General features: G+C 48.2%; 1 long non-coding RNA gene across 2 annotated transcripts in view; it reads left to right on the top strand.

The window, feature by feature from the left end:
• The window catches only part of LOC119971173, a 52,546-nt gene extending 37,058 nt beyond the window's left edge, over window positions 1–15,488 (top strand). The window contains exons 6-8 of one of the 2 annotated variants that reach the window (XR_005461769.1): window positions 9,958–10,008; window positions 12,114–12,477; window positions 14,886–15,488. This is a non-coding gene — a long non-coding RNA (uncharacterized LOC119971173). Of the gene's footprint in view, window positions 1–9,957; window positions 10,009–12,113 lie in introns of both variants that reach the window. The other variant, XR_005461767.1, reaches the window with a different exon arrangement.
• Window positions 15,489–16,984: the final 1,496 nt, after the last annotated feature.

The following is a 16,984-nucleotide window of genomic DNA, read 5'->3' on the forward strand; positions in this document are numbered from 1 at the left end:
CTTTATGCGGACAACCTGCTCCTGTACGTGTCGGACCCATTGGCCGGGATGGGAAGTATACTGGAAATGTTGAGGAAGTTCGGCCAGTTCTCAGGATACAAATTAAATATGGCCAAGAGTGAAATGTTTGTGGTACAGGCAAGGGGCCAGGAGAACAGATTGAGAGGGCTACCATTTAGGCTGGTTGAGGAAAATTTCTGGTACTTGGGGATCCAGGTGGCGCGAGGCTGGGGCAGGCTGCACAAGTTAAATTTGGCCAGGGTGGTGGAGCAAATGAAGGAAGAGTTTCGGAGATGGGATGCACTCCCGCTGTCGCTGGCAGGGAGGGTGCAGACTGTAAAGATGACAATCCTCCCTAGCTTCCTGTTCATTTTTCAGTGCCTCCCGATCTTTATCCCACAGTCCTTCTTCAAAAGGGTTAACAAGATGATCATGAGCTTTGTCTGGGCGGGAAAACCCCCGCGGGTGAAGAAGGCGATGCTTGAGAGGAGCCGCAGCGAGGGAGGGCTGGCACTGCCGAGTCTGATTAACTATTACTGGGCGGCAAACATCGCCATGATAAGGAAGTGGATGGTGGGTACGGGTTCTATCTGGGAGCGGGTGGAGGCGGCTTCGTGCAGGGGCCCAGTTTGGCAGCCCTGGTTACGGCTCCTCTACTGCTGCCGCCGGCCAGGTACTCCACCAGCCCGGTAGTGGTGGCGACCCTGCGGATATGGGGCCAGTGGAGGAGGTATGTAGGGGAGATGTGGGCGTCTGTCTGGGTGCCAATCTACGACAACCATCGGTTTGCCCCCGGGAGTATGGATGGGGGGTTTCGGGCATGGCGGCGGGCAGGGGTGGTGAGGGTGGGCGATATGTTCCTGGAAGGGCGCTTTGCGAGTTTGAGGAGCTTGGAGGAGAAATTTGTTCTGGTAAGGGGAAATTATTTCAGGTACCTACAGTTGCGGGACTTTGTCCGTAGACAGGTCCCATCCTTCCCACGCCTCCTGCCATTGGGGATCCAAGACAGAATAGTCTCTAGGGGGGAAGGAGGGGAGGGTAGAGTCTCTGATATTTATAAGGTGCTCATGAAGGAGGAAGGGTCCCAGACGGAGGAACTGAAACTCAAATGGGAGGAGGAGCTAGGCGGGGAAATGGAGGACGGGATGTGGGCAGAAGCCCTGAGTAGGGTGAATTCGACCGCAACATGTGCCAGGCTCGGCCTGATTCAATTTAAGGTCGTTCACCGGGCCCACATGACGGTGGCTCGGATGAGCAAATTCTTTGGGGTAGAGGACAAATGCGCTAGGTGCGCAGGAGGACCAGCGAACCACGTACACATGTTTTGGGCATTCCCGGTGCTCAGTGGGTACTGGGAGGGATTTGCGGGGATCATGTCCCGGGTGCTAAAAACAAGGGTGGCGATGGGTCCAGGGGTGGCAATTTTTGGGGTTTCGGAAGACCCGGGAGTCCAGAATGAGAAAGAGGCCGATGTTTTGGCCTTTGCTTCCCTGATAGCCCGGCGATGAATATTATTGGCATGGAGGGACTCAAAGCCCCCGAAGACTGAGTTGTGGCTTACGGACATGTTGAGTTTCCTGGGTATGGAAAAAATTAAGTTTGCCTTGAGGGGATCTGTACGGGGGTCCACCCGAAGGTGGCAACCATTTATTGACTTCTTTGCGGGAGAGTGAGCGTCAGCGGGGGGGGGGGGGGGGGAGGTTAGAGTAGAGTAGGAGGGATAAATTGGCGGGTAGTGCCGATGGGAGAGGGGCGGGCTTGTGCAGTATGTTATGATTGAAGTATTGAATGTACGTGGACGTTTGCACAATTTTGCCTTTTTTGCTTTCTTTCTGTTGATGTCTGTAACTGTTTACAATGCCAAAAAACTACCTCAATAAAGTTGTTTGTTTAAAAAAAAAAGAAATAAATAAGTTTTGCTCCAATGTCTGGAAAAACAAAAATAATTTCTTTGTTTTTTAGTAATTTTTGTAAGGGACAATAGAGGAGAGAAACAAACTTATTTTACTTTACACGTTAACTATTATGTGCGGCTCCAGTAGTTCCCTATTGGGTCTTCTCTAGTCGGTGCCCGACTGGCCGACTCTATTTATACAAACGCACATTGACTTAGTTAACGGTCCCCTGCCCACTTATCGGGGGGAGTTCATACTCCGCAAGCTCCACAAGGTTAGTGCATCATTCCTGCCCCGTGAGACTCTTGCGGATTACAATAGTAACCTTTACCAGTTTGCTTTTTGGAGGTGCCTGCATCTAACTTTCTAAATCTAAATCCACTTTTTAAACTTGGTTCTGATACATTCCAAGAATGGATTTCATTTTCCACTAGGTATGCAAAGAAATATTTTATTTTTTTTGTTCCATGGATCTATAATCTGTTTAGCTCATCTTAATTTCCTTCTTCCTTGGTTGTAAAACCTTGCCCTCTCTAGAAACATAATACCCCTTTATCTGTAATATTTCTTATGAATAATTTGTTCAAATTGATTTAAATTTTCCCCTGGTCATTAACCAAATTACAGGGTTATTTCCTCTATTTCATTTGGGTAGCCTTGAATTTTCTGAGTCAAATAATTTCACAGCACGAGAATCAGAGAAAAGTATAAACAAGGGTAAATATAGAAATAGTAAAGCTATTAAATGTTGAATATGTATTTCACGGTGAACAAGTCAGAATTCCCTTCATTTTTTTATTCCATTGTATGGATGATCAGATCCTGAAGTTAATGAACCCCAGAAAGTAAGGTTAGTCATAGAGCCCAAAACATATAGCACAGAAAAGGCCCTTCGGCCCATTGCGTCTGCTTCGGTCAAAACAAGCACCTACCTAACCATTATAATCCCATTTTCAAGCACTTGGCGCATAGCCTTGTATGCCCTAGGATCGTAAGTGCACATCTAAATACTTCTTCAATGCTTTGAGGGTCTCTGCCACCACCATCCTTTCAGGCAGCGAATTCCAAACTCCCACCCTCTGGGTAATAAAGTTTTCCTTCACATCCTTTCTAATGGGTGGCACAGTGGTTAGCACTGCTGCCATACAGCTCCAGGGACCTGGGTCCAGGTCTCAGGTGACTGTCTGTGTCGAGTTTGCACTTCCTCCTCGTGTCCATGTGGGTTTCCTCCAGGTTCTCCAGTCTCCACCCACAGTCCAAACATGTGCAGGTTAGGTGGATTGGCCATGCTAAATTGTCCCTTAATGTCCAAAAGGTTGGATGAGGCTATTGGGTTATGGGGATAGAATGGAGGTGTGGGCTTAAGTAGAGTGCTCTTTCCAAGAGCCGGTACAGACTCGGTGGGCCAAATGGCCTCCTTCTGCACTGTAAATTCTATGATTCTAAACCACCTGCCCCTTACCTTAAATCTATGCCCCCAAGCCATTGACCTCTCCTCCACCATGGGGAAAAGTTTGTCCCCGTCTACTCTCTCTGGGCCCCTCATATTTTAAACATTTTAATCATGTCCTCCCTCAGTCTCCTCTGCTCCAAGGAAAACAATCCAAGTCTACCCAATCTCTTTCATAACTAAAACTCTCCAGCCCAGGCAACATCCTGGTAAATCTCCTCTGCACCCTTTCCAGTGCTGTCACATCCCTCTTATAATGTGGATTCCAGAACCGCACACAATACTCTAGCTGTGGCCTAACAAACGTTTTATACAGTTCCAGCATAACCTCCCTGATCTTAAACTCTACGCCTCGACTAATAAAGGGAAGAATACCATATGCCTTCTTAACCATTGTATCCACCTGCTCTGCAACCTTAAAGGACCGGTGTACATGCACACCAAGATCCCTCTGATCCTCAGTGCTTCCCAGGTCCTGTCGTTCATCATGTATTCCCTTGTCTTGTTGTCCTGCCCAAGTGCATCACCTCACACTCAGCCGGATTGAATTCCATTTGCCACTGATCAGTCCATCTGACCAGCCTATCTGTATCCACCAGTAATTGAAGGCTATTCTCCTCACTATTTACCACCCCACCTATTACAATTAAAGACAGTCTCGGAACACATCAATCTTTTGAAATTTCACATTAAATGTTCAAAGAATTGCTCTCCCTCTGCCTTTGACAATTATTGTTTGGTTCTAAGGAAGATATTTTTAAAAAATTATATATATTCTTCCCTTCACTTTCATATGGGCCGCATACTTCTGCAAAACAAAGTGCGTTTCTGAATGTGAATTATCTAAAATGCAATTGATTAAATATATCCACCAATTTTGATTGAAAGCGTTTGACTTGAAAATGTCATTTGTTTTCATCATAAATGCACAGATTTGAGCTGAAGTAAAATGTTATACATGGTGGAACATGAAGGTGTTCAGGCCTGGTTCTAATGAAGTCAAATGCACATCATTGATCCATTGCGATCTCTGTGTAGCAGATGAAAATCTGTCTCACATTGGCTGATTCAGATTTTTTTTTGCGGGGTGGGGCGGGGGGTGGGGGGGGGGGGGGGGGGGGGGTGGTGGGGGGGGGGGGGGGTGGGGGGGGGGGGGTCCAAACAACTTCTGTGCCTGGACAGCACTATGAAAAACAGCCTTTGGAAGTGCAAATTCACTGCTGAAGGTGAGTCACATGACTGAATACAAACTGTCCATGGTGGTGTATCGTTCATAAGTTGCCTTAACAGTTGTAACTCAGACTTCAGTGTGAACCATAACATGATTGTAATGGAGACATGGAAAATGGTAACAGTTTTTCATGCTGTGATATTAACAATTTAAAGTCTATTGAAAGAGGCCTACAGTTGGATTATTGCTTTCAATTTTGGTCAGCGTATATTGAAATCATTGATTAATTTGAAAGTACGTAGAGTAGGGATGCATCAATAATTCAGATTTTCTATTATGAGGCAAACTGAAGAAATATGAAGATATTAGTAGATAACATAGAATCTGGTAAATTTGTTAAAATTAACCAGACTCATAGACGAGGGAGCAAAGCTTTCATTGTTAAGTCACCAGCCTAAATAACAGTTTAGAAGGATTATCTAATTCATGATTGGTCATTTCTGGGTTAAGCTTGACCAGTGTTTTAGTTTATTGGATACATTTACCCAATTTATTTTGAACAATGAAACAGATTAAACTATAAAATGTTTTGATGGCCTAAACAAGTGAAAAATCTCATTTTGTAACGGGGTTGCAAGTGTACTTTACTTTTTTAAAAAATAGCAATTTTACTCTCAACTTAGAGATCTCTGGTGTGATTTAGAAACTATTTCATAGATTAATGTGTATCTGCCAAGATTACAATTTGCAAAAGCACTAACAGATTAGAAATTTATTGACAGCCCCATTATTCTTAATTCCTTGAAAGTTTGGAAGGAAAGCATAATATTTTGACATGATGACATGAATTGTCAATGTGAAGTGCAAAGCACAAATGGTTTATACCTGTCATCTGAACGCTGAAGTGTTAATGCAATATGCTCAATTCTCTTTAGTTTATGAATTATTTCATGATCATAACAGAATCAGATATGTTAAGCGCTGTTTGATCAAAAGATTTTAGGTTGAAATTTCCTCTGCAACAGATTGAGGTGATGCTCCTGCTATGCAGTCTTGGGGCAGTGTTTTATATGCCCATGCTGGGTGTGATTTTTGCGAGGTGGGGGATATAAAATAGGGTGGGTGCCATCTTCCCACCCACTGCAAGATCACACCCATAATACGGGGGCGGGAGGGGAGGAGCCGGCATTGGAAGCCTGTCTGCCATATTTTAACAGGTAATAAAGGGTCAATTAGGCTTGCCATCAAGCCAGTTGACACTGATAACATGGCGCCTGTGCCATTGGCACAGGTAGTTGGGCATGAATTGGCAGCCCGATTTTTCAATCATTCCTTCAAAGGTCGGGAAAGGAGGGTTGAGTTTTATCTTTGGGGTTTGCTGATTGTGGATGGGCTCACCACCTCTCCCCGGCCCACCCCACCCGCGATTGAATCCCCACTTACTTTTTTTTCCTACCCATCCACAGTCTTATCCCTACCTTGCCCCCACCCCCCTTTCCTGGCCTGCCCAAACTCTGCCTGCCCAAGACCCTGGACTTTGCTTTTTAGTGGAGATCCAGGGCCACTTTCCTCTCACAGTCTTGACAGTGCTCAGTAATGCTTGATGCTGCCGGCACTCATGAAGCTGCAGGCCAATCCAATTGACCAACACATCCCGCGAGGTGAGTCCTGTTCACCAGTAAGGGGCTAAAGTCACACTCAACCCTTGTTTAGCCCACCCACAATGTGTTAAGACTGCAGCGTGAGCTGGTATGGAGAGGGCTGACTTCGCTTCCAGGGTGAATTATCCACCCCCACTCCTGTAATATGTTGTCCCTGGTAATTGATTGGCATGCTACCACACCCAAGAGTGACCGCTCAGACCTTCCTGGTTTCAATGCTGCTATGAAGACAGTCCTCACACTTTCCCACACGAAATAAGTCAAAATCAGATGGCAACTTTCACCGCTTCTCAATCTTTGCACTCCTGAACCACGTAGTTATTGATCTGGAAGGAACACTTAGCCAGGCAGAACCCAGTGGCCACCAGAACTGTGAAGAAAAGAGGGTAAGAAAGAAATTAATTTTTCAGTAGGCAATGGAAAGAGCTGTGGAGCAAATGTTACATCAGATGAATTCTGGGCTAAGTTTTTTAAAAAGATGCAGCTTGTGATTTATGTTAAAATTGAGTCTTTGTTCCAATGTATAATTCTGCTGGGACATTTTTTGATGTTTCAGTTAGCTGTGCTGCAAAGTGGTAGAACAAGTGCACAGCACAACACAAGAAGTAGAGGCCGAGCAGTTTCCTAGAGGCTAAGAATATCAATGACTTTTTTCACACCCTTTCAGGTGACCAATGCATTGCCAAAAGGACATTAGAATATTGCATCATCTGTCCTAGATAATAACAAATCATAGTTGTATAGAACTTTGGGACATATTTAATGTATATCGGCAACTGAAAATTGGGAGATAATAAAACAAAAGGTGCTGTAAAATCTCAGTAGGTTTTCAGCCTCCGTGGAGAGAGATATAGCCTTAATGTTTTGCTGTCATATGATTTCTTCTGATGACTCTTCTTCTGGCAGTGTCAATCTGGCCTGGCATGTTGGACCCTGAGGGATGTCAAAGAGGTCCATCCATTGCCCATGTGCCACTCTACCACTGCGAGGCTGCAGAGGGAGGGTCACCCAAGGGAGTTTGGTAGGCTGGGGCTGGCAGTAGAGGGTTGAGCTCAGGACTCCCCCAGGATGGGGGTCCCATGTCTGACTGCTCCTTCTTGCTGTGAAGAACCTGAAGATCATTGTTGGCACGGTGATCTTAGGCAGCCTTCTGTTAAAGATCATCAACATTGGACTGTATTTTTCAGCCACGGCCACCGCAAATTCACCATGGAAAGGACGGGGACCATGTAAAAGGTCTGTTGACCTCTGGCAGGAATTTCAGGTCACCGGGTGGGCGCCGCTGAAAGATCCCGCCACTTGTCTGCTTTGAAATGGCCTTCCCGCTTTGACAACTGTCTGTAAACTGATGAGCAGATCAGAGGTTCATTGAAAATACAAGCCAGGAAGCCTCAGGTACCTTCCCTTTCTTTACATCTGCTCACTCAGCTCCATGCTTTTAACACTGCAGCTTTTAGATGTCTCTGAACCTTCCTAGAAAGTTCCCGACAGTTTGAAAGCTTTGAAATCCCCTTAGATCTTTTGAAATTCTTTGTATTCATTCAATTTCATAGCGCATACCTTTAACCAGCCTTTGATTGACAGCTTAACGGTTTATAAACAGCAGGCAGGATGTTTGTTTATCTAGCTTCCCTTCACGCTAGAATGCATCTGAGACACCACCCATTGCTCCTAACCACAATTTTTATCAACATCCTGATTGCTAGCTTCTGGCAACTTCAAAAATGTTAAATGCTTTCAGTTCCTCTGTTCTAACCGTGGGAGGAACGACAAACCCTGAGCATTTTTGAAATTGCCTGCAGCTGCCAATCAGAACACGCATGTTTATAAACCAGCAGAGCAGGCGAGTAGCCCGTTTTGGCTGGCGCTGTGGGATCGGAGACTCAGGATGATTCTGCTTTTGGTCTGAGGCAGGATTCTCCGCCCAATCGGGTTTCCCGATTGTAGGGGGCGGGAGCGGAGATTCGGCCCCAATGTCTACTGATATTCATGCAGCCGTGTTATTTATTATATATGGTACACCCTTTATGGAGCAGTCACCTGTCCTTTAAAGCCAGTTTGCAAAGTCCTAAATAAGTCCTAATAGAACTCAGTCGTGTGTTTCCTTTACAAAATGCTGACTTGTATATCAGCCATCTCTTTTCCCACTATCTTATGCTGAATGGTGAAGGTTTTTACTGAATGATGAAGGTTGTTGAAAGATTCGTGGTGTGAACTTAGGTCCATGAAGCAGGGCTAGAATCACGGCCTGGAGATGGCTGTGAAGAATTGATATGAATAGGCCAGAATACTATGGCCTGCACCGTGGCATCGATAACCTCGACGATGCTCCTCAGTGGCTGGGACACATTCCCCAGTGACCGGGCCACGCTGCAGTGCTTCGGCAATACCACCTGTGACTGGGACAATCTCGCAGTGCCTCAGCCATGCCCACCTGAGAGCAGGACATGGCCCGCAGAACCTCATCAACCTCATCCCCTAGCCAGGCAGGCATTCTGCTGAGACCGTCAGAAATGGCCGTCACCGGCAGCGCGATGCCTTTGACACCTTCACTCATTGTGCCGACGCATTCACCAGGGTCTCCATTGCAGTCACCACCCGAGCAGTTTTGGCCTCAGTGCTACTCATTGCCAGCACCATCTCCTGGCCTGTAGCCTCTGGGACTCTTCCAAGCAGCTATGGATCTGCTGGAGCGATGCTGACATCACCCTATCCTCTCCATCAGCTCCGGGTCACCCACTTCCAGAGGCTCAGCACAGGCTGGGACCTAGCTGGGTCCTGGGATCCACTAATATTTCCCACCGAGGTTTGTGTATCTGTGCTTGTGGAAGGTGAGGGGTGACAGCTGAGCCGCGACCATGGTTGCATCCTCGAAGCTCCTCACCGAGGTGTTCTCCTCAGAGTCAGGAGAGGGTGCCCGGGATGGTCCGGATCCGTCGGCAAGAGGACCTGCGGGAGAATGGACATGTGGTCAGTAGGAGGGATGGGTCAGTCAGTAAAGTAATCAGTACTCACTTTTGACAGGTCCTCCAAGTGGAGCCCAGCAGTTTCTCACCTCTCAGGCATCCGCCAACCTCCATGTTGGTGACCGCCCTGTCCTTGGCCAGTAGTCCAGTTGGCCAATGTCATCATCTTCTCCCGGCTGCCATACTCTCGACTGGAGTAACCTTGTCGAAAATCACTGCTTCACAACCCATCAGGGTAATGCAGCTGCTGGCTCAGGCAGAGGAAGCAGCACCTGGAAAGAGAAAACCAGTTTGCTGGGCTTAAACCCCATTCTGTTAGTTTCACAACTGACCCCTTCGACCGTGAAGGGAGATGAATGGAAAGCAGTTAACCCTGATTGAAGTGGTTCAGGAGCTGTCATTCAAAGCTTGATGTTTATAAGCGTTGCATTTAGTTTCACAGCTGACCACTTCAAAGTTACTCAACAGTGAACATAAGAACATAAGAACTAGGAGCAGGAGTAGGCCATCTGGCCCCTCGAGCCTGCTCCGCCATTCAATTAGATCATGGCTGATCTTTTGTGGACTCAGCTCCACTTTCCAGCCCGAACACCATAACCCTTAATCCCTTTATTCTTCAAAAAACTATCTATCTATCTATCTAGGGGGTGAAGGGAGATGAATGAATGAAAGGGATCAATGTTGATAGCTGGGTGTATGTGGAAGTTGCCAATTACAACCTAGTAAAATCAATAGCAAAGAGAAATGAATAAATTGCTTGCAGCTCAAATATCTGAGGGGGTTTCATCTTCGCTGACTGGTTTTCTCTTTCCAGGAATTGACAGCTGCTGCCTCCTGTGTCTGAGCCAGGAAATGTGTTGCACAGGTGAGTTTTAAAGCAGCGTTTTTTTTTCACAACCTTTGTCTGGACTGTTCTCTGGCTTCCTGATGGAGGTCTCTCTTCTGGGGGATTTCCAGACAGAGATCCCGCTTCTGGGGGACTTCCAGATAGGCGTCTCTCTTCTGGGGGATCTCTGGAGGGGGGTGTTCTCTTTAATTAGGGGATCTCTGTGGGGTCTTTACTTCGACATTCTCTGTGGGGGTTCTCCTTATTTAAGGGGTCTCTACGGGGGTCTCTTTATTTAGGGATCTCTGTGGGGGGTTATCTATTTAGGTGGTCTTTGTGGGGAGTCTATTTAGGGGGTCTCTGGTGGGGGCGTTCAGGTCACCCGTACTGCTGGGGAGGGGGGACTGTGTGGGGGGCGGATTTGGTCACTCCCATACCGGTGGGGACATGGGGCAGGGGTTGACCCAGAAAGTCCGGGGGAGGAGGGCTGAAATGTGTTATTGGGGGACTGAGCCACGGGACCTCGCTATCAGGCCGCCCGCTAAAAATGGTGTGCCTATAGTAGGATTCTCTAGGGAATCCCTTGCAATCCTCGCCATGTAAAAATTTGCACGACTAGAGATTGGAAATCGCTTCTTGTTTTCAGATGTAATTCAGCTTTGGCAGGGGTCTCCCAAACAGAGAATCCTGCCCAGGTCTAAATTCTACACCTCTTGATACCAGTAATGCGATCTGCAATCAGGCGGAGAATATGGCGTTTCCCAAAACTCGAGGTCCGCGTCCAGCACCGAACCGAATGCCATGCTTCAGAGGACCCAGTGAAGCGATCCATGTCCTGCGCTGGTGCCTGCATGCAGGACGAGCATCTGTGTGCATTTAAATATCACTACCGGGTTTGGCCCAGTATATTACCAGCCTCTGCGATTCTCTGCCCCTCTTAGGCAGAGGTGTCATGGGCGTGGTTCACAGCAGGTGTTGGAAAGCGGGGTCTGGGCACCATGGCTTCTGAGGGAGAGGGAGGAGGTAAGAGAAGTTTCTAAACTAGTTATACATGGATACAAAATGTAGCACTTGCTCGAGGATGCCTGCCAGGTACGAGGGGGAGGAGTTGGAGCCCCATGGATTCGGGGTGGCCTGGCATGGACCACAATTGCTATGGGAGTTGCTATCACGGCAACCATTTGGTACAGGCGGCAGGCCCCTGGCTGCTCACTCTGCCGACTGCTCATTGTGTCTTCTAGACGCTCACAGAGCCTCAGGCCCTTTGGGAGCCCACCTTCTGGGAAGCCTCAGACCCCAACAGAATGGGCGTGGCCAAGCTCAATCAGTGGCACTGCAGGTGCTGCCACTCCTCAGTGCACTCATCAGAAGCACAACCCCCCTGCAGGAGAGGCAGGGAACAGAACATCTCAGACAAACATCACATACCACCATGGCTGGCCCGCACTGCCCCGCTCAGGGCACAGGCCTCAAAGGTTAGACTATCAACTAGTCCACTCTGCAGGACTGCCAGCTGTCTCCAGGTCCTGTCTGCCAATTGCGCCCCTGCTCCCATCCAACCTGCCCCGGGCAGGTTGTCACAACCTGTAGGTCACACCCGGGACCCACACCACCAGCAGCTAGGTTCCCAGCAGACGCCCTCCCCCACTCGTCCAATCCCAGCTGTAGGACCTGCCCACTTACAAGTTCCGAAGCATGGAGCTGATTGGTGGCACACCGGGACCCTCTCCTCCACACAGTCAGGTGCCACCCTGCTTGCAGGATAATACACGGCCCACCCAGTGAGGACACCCACAGTAGACCCCACTAGCGAAAAAGGACAAGGGCCACAGAGCCTATCACGGGCTGTGGCAGCCACTCGTAACCCAGTCAACAGGGGCGGGGTGAGGATGGATACTCCCCGGTTCCACTCGCTGATGGGATCAGGGGTGCAGTCTGGAAGGCAACTCACTGTTAAGGGGAGGGGGTGGGTGCTGAGGTGTGGGGGTGTAATGGGGGGGGGGGTGGAGGTGGAAATGCGCAGGGTGGAACTGAGGTGCAACCCGTAGCCTATTAGATTTGGATGGGAAAGGGAATAGCCATCTTGCTAACATGTCTTCTCTTCTCCACCCCCCCCCCCCCCCCACTCGCCCACTCCCCTGCAGAGATTGAATTTTGGAGGTCAGCCAAGAATGCTTGCTAACTACCTCACCGTAGCTGCCCTTACGGAAGCACTGAGGCAACAGGCACAGCCGCTGCTCAGGGGGGGACCCTGCACAACAAAAGCCTGCCCCAGAAGAGCAGGGCCACCCAGTGGGCCAGTTGTCTGACAGGCCGAGGCAGAGGGCCGAAAGAGATACCACATCAGGCCATGTTTATACCGTCAGCGCTTGTCCTTTGAGGAGCTGCCAGACCGGACCTGCCACCAAAGACTCCGGCTGAGCAGGGGGACTGTGCGTAATCAGTGCCATATGAGTGCGCACCTGGTACGGGAATGGAGGAGGACACCTGCTGTCTGTAGACATGAAGGTAATGGTCGTCCTGGAAGTCGTTGCCTTGGGGACTTTCCAGGCGCCGAGCGGGGACTTGACAGGTATATCCTAGACATCAGCACACAGGTGCAACCGTGCCGTTACGGATGCCCTATATGTCCGGTCCATATACTACATAAACTTCAGTCTGGACCAAGCCCACCAGGATGTCCGGGCAGTAAGGTTCACTGCCATCGCCGGTATGCCCCAGGTCTAGGGGGTGATAGATGCGACTCCTGTGCCCCTATACGCACCGGCTCTTGAGGGCGTGTCCTTCATCAATTGAAGGGCCTCCAGTCCCTGAACGTTCAGTTGGTGTGTGACCAGCAGCTGCTCATAATGCACGTATGCACTCGCTATCCAGGCAACACTCATGACTTGTATACTCTGGCGCACTCGTCGGTTCATTCAAGCACATTCGAAGCATGCCCTCGGGTGATGGGTTGGCTCTTGGGTTGTCCGCTGCGGCCATGACTAATGACACCTGCCTGGAGGTCCAGGACTGATGCGGAGAACTGTTATAACGACGCCCATGCAGCAACTAGGTATGTCACTGAGTGGTGCATTGGCGTCGTCAAGTTACGATGAGGTGCCTGGATTGCTCTGGTGTAGCCCGAGGAGGACCTCGCACATCGTGGTCACCTGCTACGTCCTACATAACGCGAAGCAGATGGGGGTCATGCTGGAAGAGGAGTAGGAAGAACACCAGGCCTCATCGGACGAGGAGGAGGTGGATGATGGGCAGGAGGACCAGGGCCTGGACCAGAGCAGGCACAGGAAGACATCCAGCATGTGCACCAGGGCTGGCGCACATGGGACAATCTCATTGCCTCCAGGTTCGTCGGCTAGGGGCCTAGTCACTGGCAGTTCAGCCTCCCTGCTCCACCTCCCTATACGCAACCCATAGCCACTCACATCCTCCCCTGTCCCACCTACCCATACTGCATTCCCCCCACCCCAACTCCCCCACTCCCCTCCGAGGTTCCTACTAGCATCACCACAGGCTTGGTGGTCTCAGCGGGTCTTGTCCATGGCATGGAAGGACGATGACGCCTCTTGTGAGTTGAGCTCTGGTGCTGCTCACTGTTTGACAAAGTCTAACTCCTGCCTTCAGTTTTACATTTCATTGTTCGCCTGGATAGTCCCTACATGTGTGCTGGCCATTCCCATCTCCTGGGCTCATATACCTATGCTGGAGGGCTTGGATCTGGATGTGCCCGGCCGACTTCCGGGTGTCGTATGTGACAAGGTGCCACCCTGTTCTGCCTGCTGCCCATGACATGTGCCAGTGTCAGGTGGGGGGGGGGGGGGGGATTCAGAAGCCCTGAGGTGTTCCAGCACCTCCTTGCGGGAGGCACTGGCACAGGCTCCATCCCTTCTTCCTCCCTAGGGGTGCTCGATGGCCCCCGGGTTGCTCCCTGGGACTAAGGTGAGACCGGAGTGAGCTCCGGTGGCACCACCGTCACCTGGTGCTGCCAGTCCTGGAGGCCTGCTCTCGTCTCAACCAGGGACCCCGATGCCCACAGCCATAGAGCACAGAGACTGGGTAATATCCCTCAGTGAATGCAATACGTTCCTCTGCACCTCAGTTACAGCTGTCAGAACCTCGGTCATGTCTCTCTGTGACTGGCCCAGATCAGCAGGCGCCTGGCCAATGCTCTCAATGCCCTCAGCCATGAACCTTTGTGATTGGGCCAAGCTCTTCAGTGCCACAGCAATGACCATGTGGGCCCAGTACATGGCTGCCTGTGACTGGGCTCCCCTGTCCGAGCTTCTGCATTTGACCACACAGTGTGCCCCAAGCCTTGGCTGCCTTGACCCACAGCTGCAACTTTCTCACCCAAGGCTTCCACCGCAGATACCATCTGTTCAGTGTTGGCCTGAATGCCACATATTGTCGGCACAATCTCCTGCTCCTCAAGGCTGTTCGACTGCTCCTGAAAGGTTGCTGATGCTGCATCCTGTAGACCTTGGGTCTGCACCAGTGACGGGATCATTGAAGACCATTGTAATATTCTGTGACCATTAGCTTTAAAGCTCCCATTTGAGATCTATATCACTCCGGCAGTGAATAACATTCCTGAAAGTAAACTGGAAACTTCCACATGCCATGTGCAGTTGAACAATGTGGCTTGTTGCATGTCCAATTACAGTATTACAGTTGACCGCAATGCTAATTAACAATGTATTTTATGGCTAATAAGCACTTCCGAGTTATCAGAAGAAATAATGTGTATTGAAATTTTAAATAAATGTTGGCCTTTAGGATTAGGTTGATTTTGACTAGAACTTTTACTTATGGACACTGAATGTTGTATTGCCTTCATGAACAATATTTTGCAAGACGTGTGATGTTTTAAACTTGTTTTTCTCATTGCTCAATGCAATTCTTTTTCTCCTATTTAGGTCTTTCTGCAGTACAGCTTTCCTCCATTCCCTGATCTTTATAAATATCACTCTAATAGCTGGATGTTCAAAGACTTCCAGGGTAGCTCAGTATGTTACAACCTTCTAGTATTTTTTTCTTTTTCTATCTTCTCCCACTCACCAACTATTACTTGGTAAATCTCCCCGATGTTGTGAATTTGCTATGTAAATGATCACAGCTGCAAACCCTCACCCTACCACTCTGCTGTGCTGCACTCTGGTACACCATCTAGTCCTACAATCAAGCAATTTTATGAACGAACATTTGTTTAATTAAAAAATAAAAGCTGTTCACTCATGGAACTAATTGTTTTAACTCTTCCCCTGTGGGAGTCTAACAGCCTAAATAGTTTAACCTAAATTCCCTCTTAATTTTCAGCACAGCAACCAAATATCTTCAAGGAGAGATGAAAGCTGGTTTACATGATTACGGGAGTAAATAATACAGAACTCTATGTACTTCCCGTCCCACCCTACCATAATTAAATGAAAGGAACTTTTAAAATAAATGATTTTTTTCTCGAAGTAATGGAACTGAATGTAAAGGATAAAGAAATAAAACAAAATTTATTGCACCACTTCGGAAGATCTTGTTGCCTTGTGTGATTACTAAATTGTAAGTCGAGTAATTCTGACTTCCGATCTTCTTCGGCAAAAGGTCGTTACTACTCACTTGCATGTCCATGGATTATGGAACACATTTTCACTAGGGAGTTGGGCCCTTGTGTTCCTGATTTATTTCTGACAGTGAAAATAACACGTGAATAAAGTAAGACAATAGTGTGAACATAATATCATTTTCCTCTAATTCCATTCTTCGGATCCTCCTCCTTTTCCAATCTTTTCCTTCCTGTTTCTCGCCAATTACCAGCCCATTTGGAAAGAGGGACAGACTTGGTCTATAAGATAAACACTGAGGTATATGATCAGCCACAATCTACTTGAATGACACAGCAGGTTTGAGGGGCTGAATGGCTGACTCCTCCTATTCCTGACGTAACTGTGAGACTACTATTGGTAATCACTTCATACAGCGATTTTTAACACATGTATGCTATGAAGTTTGTTGGAGATTGCATTTGGATTTATTTTCTCTCATCAGTTTAAAACTCCTTGTAATAATTAACTTCATAGCTTTGTCCCTTCCACCTCTGAAGGTTCTTGTTCCTGTACTTTCCCACTGCCTTTTGATTCAGGCCTTCTTTTCAGTCTCCCTTCTCTTTTCTGTGTTGGATGATTATCAGTCTTTCAGCCCCACATTGTGGAGCATTCAATTTGGCCGCTCCACTTTGTGACTTCTTTCCCCTGCCTCAAAAAGCCTGATCAATGCCTACCTATTCAGCCTTACTCCCCAGTATGTCTCCCAATTCACCTTCTTGCATTTATTGTTCACCAGTTTTCTTGCACTGACACCGCTATCCAAGTGGAGGGCTGAGTCTGTTGATCTAAATACCCAGATGCTTCATGTCATTCATGTAAGTGGAAGGTGTCACAACTGGGTTGAATAAAGTAATGTAAAGTAGAGTCACCATAGTCCCAAATGACCAGAGGCCACTTTCCCCTTTGAGGGGGGAGAGCTGACGGGTGGTGATTTAACCTTGGGATCACCATACCTCAGGCAAGGGTCAAGGTTCAGAAGGCGGGGCCTTCGTGAATAACCTTAGCCGGTACGGCCCATATAAAATCTCTTGGGGGGTATAGCCAAGTGTAAGGTTCAGCAAAGCAAATAGGGGAGACATGGACCAGGCATACAGGTATTATTCAGTCCCCTTTTTACAGCCATAAATTCTCCCATTTTTGTGCAATTCCATTTGTCTTTATTATTGATAGTTATATGTAAGATCATTTGGGAATTGGGGAAATAGACTTAGATCGAGCATTTATGTTCCTCTGCAGGACCGGCAGAGCAACTGAGGTGTAAAGCTGAGCTACTTTGGTACCACTACTGGTGGGAGTGTGTAATTACAACATAAGCAAAGAACAATACAGCACAGGAACAGGCCCTTTGGCCCTCCAAACCTGTATTGGTCATGATGCCACCCTTGGCCAAAACTCTCAGCACTTCCTTGCGCCGTATC

This window comes from Scyliorhinus canicula, chromosome 9 (genome assembly GCF_902713615.1).
Source record: "Scyliorhinus canicula chromosome 9, sScyCan1.1, whole genome shotgun sequence".
NCBI classification, from domain to species: Eukaryota; Metazoa; Chordata; class Chondrichthyes; order Carcharhiniformes; family Scyliorhinidae; genus Scyliorhinus; species Scyliorhinus canicula.